Raw genomic sequence first — 10,122 nt, forward strand, 5'->3', positions numbered from 1 at the left:
TGGGGGCTGTGGCTGGGCTTGGATCAGGCATTTGGAGAAGGGGCTCTCTCTGGGTGTTGGCAGGCTTTGAGGGCATTCCTGGAGGCAGAAAATAAAACTAGCAGCCTGGACCCAGCCGTGAACAAGCCAGAGAGAAGGCTCTGTCTGCCGTCTGGATAGCAAAGGATGGCAATGCTCTGCTGAGTGGCCGGGAGGGGCCGCACTGGTGAACAGAGGAGGAAGTCAGCCCTGGGGAGCCCTGGTGGGAGAGCCAGCAGGGGGGCGGAAAGAGAAGGGGCCCTGAACCCAGAGTGTGTCCCGTGTGTGTGTGTGTGTGTGTGTGTGTGTGTGTGTGTGTGTGTGTGTGTGTGTGTGTGTGAAGACCAGCCAATGGGGCTGGAATGGAGTCAGCAAGTGGCAGGGCGGGCGGGGTGGGGGGAAGAGAGGTGAATGGGATCGTGTCATACAGGGTCTGTGGACAGGTCCTCAGGTCTCTGTGGTAGGACAAGGTCACTAGAGGCAGAGACCCAGAGAGACGGGGACAAAATTTACTCTCAGTGAGCCGGGAGTTCTTGGAGGGTCCTGAGGAGAGGAGTAGATGTGCGCCATCTTGGGTTATAACAGAGTCTCTCTGCAGCTGAGTTGGGGCAGGGGCAGAAGGACAAGATATTATAGGCAGCCCCACGAAACCTACTTATTAAAGTAGGTTTAAAGTATTAAAGTACTTACTAAAATCTTCTCTAGAGGGGCACCTGGTTGGCTCAGTTGGTTACTCATCCGACTCTTGATTTTGCCCAGGTCATGATCTCAGGGTCGTGAGATGGAGCCCTCCATCGGGCTCCACGCTCAGTGGGGAGTTGGCTTGAGAGTCTCTCACTTTCCCTCTGCCCCTCTCCTATTTGCATGTGCATGCGTGCACACGTTCTCTCTCTCTCTCTCTCTCTCTCTCTCAGATAAATAAGGGGCACCTCGATGGCTCAGGGTTAAGTGTGTGACTCTTGATTTTGGCTCAGGTCATGATTTCAGGGTTGTGAGATCAAACCCTAGGTCGGGCTCTGTGCTGGGCATGGAGCCTGCTTGAGATTCTCTCCCTCTCCCTTTTCCCTGCCCCACCTCTCCCCCTCTCTCTCTCTGAAAAAAAAAAAAGAAAGAAAGTATCAATGTTGGTTTACCAATTATAACAAAGTACCCCACTAAAGCAAGATGTTAATAAGAGGGGAAACTGGAGGTGGGGTAAAGGGGGTATACATGGGAACTCTCTGTACTTTTCTCTCATTTTCTGTAGACCCAAAACTGCTCTTTAAAATCTTTTTGGGTTGCCTGGGTGGCTCAGTCAGTTAAGTGTCTGCCTTCGGCTCAGGTCATGATCTCAGGGTCCTGAGATGGAGCCCCACATCGGGCTCTTTGCTCAGTGGGGAGCCTGCTCCCTCTGCCTGCCGTTTCCCCTGCTTGCGTTCTCTCTCTCTCTGACAAATAAATTAAAAACTTAAAAAAAAGCCTATTAGTTAATAAAAATCATAAGCAACTAAAATAGAAAAGAAAATATAAGTCAAGTAATAAATCCCCCATATTTGATTATTTTTGTTTTCCTTCTTGGGAAAAGAGATGGAAACAACCCAGGGTGAGACTGCAAACCTATAGACCAAAGTGGGGAGAACTGGCATCTTAACAATATTATATCTTCCAATCTATGAACATAGTGTATTTCTCTGGAGATACAAATGTTGGCAGCCTCTCAGCAGTGTTTTGTATTTGTCAGAGTAAAGGTGTTAAATCTTTTATCAAACTTATCCCTAAGTATTTTCTGGTTTTTGTGGTATGGTAAATGAAGTTATTTTTAAATTTCATGTTCCAATTTCTTGCCTCTATACTATAAAATACCATTATTTTTGTGTATTAACCTTGTATCCTGGGAACTTGCTAAATTCATTTATTCATTCTAGAATTTCTATTTTTTAAAAAGATTTTATTTATTTATTTGACAGAGAGAGAGAGTACACTCACGCACAAGCAGGGGGAAGGGCAGAGGGAGAGGGAGAAGCAGACTCCCTGCTGAGCAGAGAGCCCGATGCAGGGCTCTATCCCAGGACCCTGGGATCATGACCTGAGCTGAAGGCAAATGCTTAACCAACTAAGCCACCCAGGTGCCCCTATTCTATTCTTTTTTATTGTTTTATTTCTATACGAAGATTCCTTCTTATTCAGTAGAAACATTTTCTTTTAGGTTCTTGAGCATAGTTTTAACAGCTATTTTCTACATTTTTTTTTTTTGGTCTTATTCCAATATATGGGTCATTTTGGTGTTGGTCTCAGGTAACTGCTGGTCTCAGTTAACGGCCTTTGCTCTTGAGAATGGGTCATATTTTCCTATTTGTTTGTTTTTTTTAATTTTGAGTAATGTTAAAGTGTATCCTGGATATACTGTAAAAACTCTGGAGTCGTTATGTTCCTCTGAAGAGCATCAATTACTTTTTTCGTGAGCAGCCCTTTAACTTGGTAAACTCCAACTGTAATCTCTGTAAAACTCTATAAAATTTGTATCTCAAATTTCAGTTTACATTTTTTTAGGCTTAGCTGGGCTTTTTGGAGTGTACCCCATGAAGGTGTGGTTCAGGGGTCAGCTAGATATTTGAGCAGAGTTTATATAAAAATATTTGGAGTGCCCCCACCCTGGATCTCTTTTCCAGATTTATACCTTGATTTCCTGTTGCTCTGGTGCTTCAAGCCAGGAAGACTGGATTTTCCCCTGGTGTTTTTAGTTTTAACTGCCCCTCCCAGCACGGACTAGAACCTGCCCCCGTTCCCCCCTTTTTTTGAACAGACTCCACGCCCAGCGGGGAACCTGATGCCCCGCTAGATCTCAAGACCCTGAGATCATGGCCTGAGCTGAATCAAGAGTCTGACGCTCAACCACTGAACCACCCAAGCGACCCCTTTCTTTTTTATCAAGTGTCAATTTCCCTCCAGTTTCTGGCTGCTTTTTTCACTTTCCAGTGCCTTTATGTGATTGTTTTCTGTTTTGTGCAGAGTTTATAGTTGTTATCTGCGATAGGGTTGGAATTTGCATCCACGGATGTCTGAATCCAAGCTTATAATTATGGTAATATACTGCCGCCTAGTGGCTAGAGGTGGAGACCTGGTTTATGAAAGCGTAGGATAAATTTGTAGATCCCTGGGGGCTGCATGTTTGAAAACATTTCGATTTTCACTTTTTTTCTCTTTTCACATTTTCATTAAATTCTAGTTAAAAGCATTTTTTAGGGGCGCCTGGGTGACTCAGTCGTTAAGCGTCTGCCTTCGGCTCAGGTCATGATCCCAGGGTCCTGGGATTGAGCCCCGCCTCCGGCTCCCTGCTCAGCGGGGAGTCCGCTTCTCCCTCTGCCCCTCCCTCTGCTCATTCGCTCGCGCGTTCTCTCTCTGTCAAATAAATAAATAAAATCTTAAAAAATTTTTTTTTTAATTCGAAATAATCAACAAATTACTTGTACAGAACAGCTTATGACAGAAAGCTGTCCAACACCTTTTCACCCTTAGTGCCTCTCCCCAGGGTTTTTTGTTTTTTGGGGTTTTTTTTTTTGGTCTTTTGCACATTTTGTTTGTTTTTAAGTTTTGGCAATATACTCATAGAATACAAAATTCTAAATGTACAAGATGTTATATGCTAAACATGAGTCTTTCTTCCACCAAGTTCGCCTCCTCACAGGCAGCCTGTATTTCTTTCCAGGGAGAAATTTAAATAGATTTAGGCAAATATGTACAAACTGTTTTTCTTTTTAATAGAAAGGATAGCAGATGACTAACAATATTTTTTTTATCTTTCTTGTTTCACATAACAGTTTTTTGAATCAGAATGCTCTGATTTTTAACTTTCATAATTTATTTTATTATTGAGATAATAAAGAATATATATTTAAACTTATTTAAGTAATTTCTACACCCAACGTGGGACTCAAACTCACGACCCCGAGATCAAGAGTCTCATGCTGTCTGACTGAGCCAGCCAGGGGCCCCAAGAATATATTTTGAAGACTATTTCAATTCAGTCCATAAAGATTTAACTAGTTCTCCGCTGACCAACATTGAGACTGTTTCCAGTCTTTTCTAAACGATGCTCCAGGGAAGGCTCTAGCATATCTGTAATTTTCCATGAGTTTAATTGCAGATAAATTCCTAGAAGTGGAATTTATGAATTTGGTGACATTGCCAAATTGCCAAGCACATCTCTTTGTTATTGCTGTGAATTTCAGTAAGTTTTTAGGGGAGCATAACATATGTAATGTACACAACTCAAGTGTTTGGTGAAATGAATTTTCATAAATGGCCCACACGCACTTGTAGCTAGTATTCAGGTCAGAAACAGAATACTATCTATCATTCCCTAGCGGGATCCAGACATGGCCTCCCCAAAGATAACCACTATCCTGATTTCAAACAGCACAGTTTTGCCTATTTACTATAGAGAAGTGGAATCATGCTGCATGGACTCATGTACTGGGCAGATGATTCCTTCCTTTTCACTCCACTGTGTGTGGCCCACAATTCATCTGTTATACTGTTGACAAGCTTTTCGATCCTTCCCAGCTACAGGTATTACAAATAGAGCTGCTGTGAACTAACTAACTTTCTTTCTTCCTCCCTTCCTTCCTTCTTTTTGGAAAATGGAGCTAGCAAGCCCAGGCTTTTATTTCTTTTTTTTAAATAATTTTTATTGTTATGTTAATCACCATACATTACATCATTAGTTTTTGATGTAGTGTTCCGTGCATAACACCCAGTGCTCCACGCAGAACGTGCCCTCTTTAATACCCGTCACCAGGCTAACCCATCCCCCCACCCCCCTCCCCTCTAGAACCCTCAGTTTGTTTTTCAGAGTCCATTGTCTCTCATGGTCCGTCTCCCCCTCCGACTTACTCCCCTTCATTCTTCCCCTCCTGCTATCTTCTTTTTTTTTCTTTTCTTTATTTTTTTTTAAAGATTTTTTAATTTATTTTTTGACAGAGAGAGAGACACAGCAAGAGAGGGAACACAAGCAGGGGGAGTGGGAGAGGGAGAAGCAGGCTTCCCGCCGAGCGGGGAGCCCGATGCGGGGCTCGATCCCAGGACCCTGGGATCATGACCTGAGCCGAAGGCAGATGCTTAACGACTGAGCCACCCAGGCGCCCCTTCTTTTTTTTTTTTTCTTAACATATATTGCATTATTTGTTTCAGAAGTACAGATCCGTGATTCATCAGTCTTGTACAATTCACAGTGCTCACCATAGCACATACCCTCTTATTTCATTTTTTTTTTAAAGATTTTATTTATTTGACAGAGAGAGAGCACGTACAAGCAGGGGGAGTGGCAGGCAGAGGGAGAAGCAGTCTCCCTGCTGAGCAGAGAGCCTGCCATGGGGCTCAATCCCAGGACCCTGGGATCATGACCTGAGCAGAAGGTGACTGAGCCACCCCGGTGCCCCATCCCCTTATTTTTAAAGATTTTTATCTTTAAGTAATCTCTACACCCAACATGGGGCTTGAACTCACGAGATCAAGAGTCACATGTTCTTCTGACTAGGCCAGCCAGGCACCCCATACTGTAAACCTGTGAACATTCTAGTTCTTGTTTTCTTGAGCACGATTGGGTGTGTGTGTCAGTGGAGTGAGATTGTGAGGCGGGTCGGCATATCTTTAGCTTTGACTAGATATTGTCAAATTACCGCTCCAGTTCCCATGTCTACCAGCGTGGTAAAGAAAAGTTCCCTTTTCTCTGAAGGATCTTCTGAACTTTTTCTGCTTTTAGTTCTTTCTATGGTGACCCCCACACCTCTAGATCAGTGTGTTCTAAATCCACATGCCTTTGAGAGCCAGCCTGGGAGAAGCAACTAGGTGGGGTCTCTGATGATGTCAGATCTTCTTTTTCTTTCTTTGTTTGTTTCTTTATTTGTTTCTTTGTTTCTTTTTTTTTTAATTTTATTTGACTGAGAGAGCACAAGCAGGGGGAGCAGCAGAGGGAGAGGGAGAAACAGGCTCCCCACTGAGCAGTGAGCCCGATATGGGGCTGGATCCCAGGACCCTGAGATCATGGCCTGAGACAAAGGCAGATGTTTAACCATCTGAGCCACCCAGGCGCCCCAGATCTTCTGATTTAAAAAAAAAAACCGGGGGGGGGGGTTGTGTGCGCCTGGGTAGCTCGGTCAGTTGAGCGGAAAACTCTTGGTTTTGGCTCAGGTCGTGATCTCAGGGTCCTGAGACAGAGCCCCATGTCGGGCTCCATGCTGGTTGTGGAGACTGCTTGAGATTTTTTTCTTTCTCTGTCTCCTTCTGCCCTTCCCCCCTCCTCTCGAGCGTGCACGCTTTCTCTCTCTCAAAAAAAAAAAAAAAAAGAAAAAAACTGAAATGCAACTGACATACTATCAAACAAACCCTTTAAAGTGTAAAATTCAGTGATTGACAAGGTTGTGCATCAATCACCACTAATTCTAGAACCTTTTCATCCCCCGTCGCCCATAGTAAACCAGGACCCTTAGTCCTGGTTTAGTCACTCCCCATTCCCTCCTCCCTTCAGCCCCTTGGCAATCACTCATTTACTCCTGTCTCTATAGATTTGCCTATTCTGTACATTCTCTATAATAGGGATCATACAGTAGGTGGCCTTTTGTGTCTGGCTTTTCACTTGGCATACTGTTTTTCGAGATTCATCCACATCGTAGCAGGTATCAGTACTTCATTTTTATGGCTGAATAATATTCCACTGGATGAACATGCCAGGTTCTGTTTGTCCATTCATCACTTGATGGACATTTGTGTTGTTTCTACTCTTTGGCTAATGTGATTAGCGCCTTCATGTAAGTTTTTGCGTGTACAGGTTTTCAGTCTTCTTGGGTATATTCCTAGGAGTGGAATCACTAGGTGGATTTTTAAAAAAGATTTATGTTTGAGGGGTGCCTGCCTTTGGCTCAGGTCATGATCCCAGGGTGCTGGGATCGAGCCCTGAGTCAGCTCCCTGCTCAGCGGGGAGTCTGCTTCTCCCTCTGTCCCTCCCCTGCCTGCTTGTGCTCTCTTTCTCTCTCTGATCTCTCTCTCAAATAAATAAAATCTTAAAAAAAGAGATTTATTTGAGAGAGGTGAGGGAGGGGCAGAGGGAGAGAGAGAGAGAGAATCTCAAGCCGACTCCCCATCACCCATCACACAAGGAGCCCAATGCGGGGCTCGATCCCACGACCCTGAGATTATGACCTGAACTGAAATCAAGAGTTGGATGCTCAATCAGCTGAGCTACCCAGGCACCCCACTAAGTTCATTTACTATTTTATTTCATTTTTTTTAAAGATTTTATCTATTTATTTGACAGAGAGAGAGGGAACACAAGCAGGGGCAGTGGGGGAAGGAGAAGCAGGCTTTCTGCGGAGCAGGGAGCCCGACGCGGGGCTTGATCCCCAGGACCCTCGGATCATGACCCGAGCCGAAGGCGGTTGCTCAATGACTAAGCCACCCAGGCGCCCCTAAGTTCATTTTTTAGAGAGAAATGGAAATCTAGTCACATGAAATCCCCTTTTGAAAATTTCTAAATTTGTTCTCTAACTCACACAGTCTGCTTTTTGGTTACAGTTCTATGAATTTTGATGAATCAGTCATGTAACCACAATCAAGATACAGTTCTGTTGCCCCTCCCCCAAAGTCTCTTGCTCTGCCCTCCTTCCTAGGCCATCCCTTCCCCTCCCTTGCCCACCAAGGATTTGCTCCCTGTCTATGTAGTTTTCCCTTTCCAGAATAAATCTCCCTATTGATAAACCTTAAGAATTGCAGGGGCACCTGGGTGGCTCAGTTGGTTAAGCGTCTGACTCTTGATTTCAGCTCAGGCCATGAACTCAGGGTTGTGAGATCGAGCCCTGCGTGGTGCCCTGAGTTGGAGCTTAAGATTCTCTCTCTTCCTCTGCTCTTTCCCCCCTGCCACCCATCTCTCCCTCTCGATAAATAAATAAATAATTTCAGTTTTCTTTTTTTTTTAAGATTTTATTTTATTTGAGAGAGAAAGAGATCATAAGTAGGCAGAGCAGAGGGAGAGGGAGAAACAGGCTCCCCCACTGAACAGAGAGCCCAATGTGGGGCTCGACCCCAGGACCCTGGGATCATGACCTGAGCCGAAGGCTGACTCCCAACCGACTGAGCTGCTCAGGTGCCCCAGAATTTGTTTTCTATGTGCCCTCCGTGAGCCAGTTGAGGCTGGAGCCCCTGTAGGAACACCCCGCTGGAGGTAAGCCCTGCCTCCCCTTTCTTGCTCTCAACTTTAGACCAGTGTCTACAGAACCTCTGCTGAGAAAAGGCAACCTTTTTCCCCATTTCCTTCTCTCCCTTCTGCTGCTGTAGCTGAAGCTGTGGTCAGACTCTTGCTTTCTCTTGTCACCTTCGAAACCTCAAAGGAAACTACTTTCTTGGAGCAAGGACCTTGGCACGCACCCCATCACCTCCCCACAAAGGGTGTCTCGAAGGGCCTGTGAATCAGTGGGATTTGGGTTCCTTGTGGAAACAAAGGTGCAAGATTGGGAATCCTTGAAGCTTTTATTTGGGGCGGGGGGTCGTCTGAACACACATGAGCAAGATCGGAGTCCTTGAGGGGGCTGAGAGAGAACTGGAAGGACCCAGGGGTGGTTGTGGGCTCTTGAGAAAGAGGCTGAGGATTGGGGGCATTTAGGGACCAAGGGGGTGACTTAGAACGCTCTAGGTAGAAAGGATTGGGTGGGAGTTTAAGGGGGAGAGGTCTTTTTTCTTTTTAAATAGTAGGGGACTTTATTTGAGAGAGAGATAGCAACAGAGATAGAGAGAAAGAGTAGGAGCAGGGAGGAGAGGGAGAAGCAGGCTCCCCACTGAGCAGGGAGCCCGATGTGGGACTCGATCCCAGGACCTGGGATCCCATGATCCCTGGGATCATGACCTGAGCCAAAGGCACATGCCCAACCGACTGAGCCACCCAGGCGTCAGGGGGAGAGGTCTTTGGGGTGACAGTGTGGGAACAGGTGGGGGAGGAAGGGTACAGAGGATGGGAGGAAGGGCAGGGCTGGGGGCGGGGAGGTCTCCGGAGGTGGCTGACTTCTAAGTGAACTTGACTTCTGCTACACCTTTGAGCAGTATGACTTTGGGCAAGTGTGTTTTCTCAGACTCAGTGGGCTGTTCTGTGAAATGGGTACAAGCATCCCTCTCCCAGGACTCAAGAGAACCGTAGATTGATAGGTCCAGACATCACGGGCTCCTTGAATGGCAGCTGCAACCCATTTCCAGGGATTGGGGTCCCAAGAGTAGGGTGTGAGGGCTCTTAGGGACAAAGGGAAGGTTCTAGAGGCATTTAGGGGAGCAAATTCTGGGTGTGGGGGGCTCCCCAGGGTGCAAGGGTGACACCACCCACCCTCCTGCTACAACCTTCCTCTGCAGCCGGATGTACCAGACAGGCTTCAGCAAAGGGCAGTGAAGGATACTTCCTGGACCTTTGAATCGGGTCTGGGCATCAGATGAGACCTTTTACTTTTACAGAAGTGAAAAAGTAGAGCTTGTTCACTGAACAGAACGGTACGTACACTGAGAGGTCACGCTGGTTGAAAACACTCGTGCGTGTACTATGTGGAGAAAGATCTGGAAGGACAGACCCTAGGTATCGCTCAGGGAGGCGATACTTGGAATGTTAGGGCTTGATCTTTTTGATCTTTGTTTGACCCTACACTCTGCCTTGCACACTGCCCAGGGTTGCTTTTGTGAGTCAATGGTCATTAAAAACGAAGCTCTGAGAGCCCTCCTGTGTTCCTAGCCAAGCGTACTGCAGGCAGGACCGCCAGGCCCCACGCTCTGCGGCCTCCTCGCCCCTGCAGGCTCTGCTCCTCACCCCTGCCAGGTCCTGTGCCCAGGGCAGCCTATGCAAGGCTCTGGAGTAGGGCTTTCTTCTTGGTCTTGGCCTTCTGCAGTCAAGTGTCAGAGGGAAGGGCTCCTGACTACCTTCTCTAGACCGGGAGCCTGCTGCTCGCGCTCACCACATTTGGCTTCCTTTGGCTGTCTTACCACACTTTACTTTGAGAGACACCTTCCAGAACGTCTCACGGGCTTCGAATGCGGCGTAACTCAAAGATGCGAGGGGGTTTCTACGGAGCCTGTTCAAGCAGCGCCTTCGTGTGCACGCAC

This window comes from Eumetopias jubatus, unplaced genomic scaffold (genome assembly GCF_037043125.1).
Source record: "Eumetopias jubatus isolate StellerSeaLion01/CBP00866 unplaced genomic scaffold, mEumJub1_p1.0 scaffold_10, whole genome shotgun sequence".
In the NCBI taxonomy this organism is placed as follows: Eukaryota; Metazoa; Chordata; class Mammalia; order Carnivora; family Otariidae; genus Eumetopias; species Eumetopias jubatus.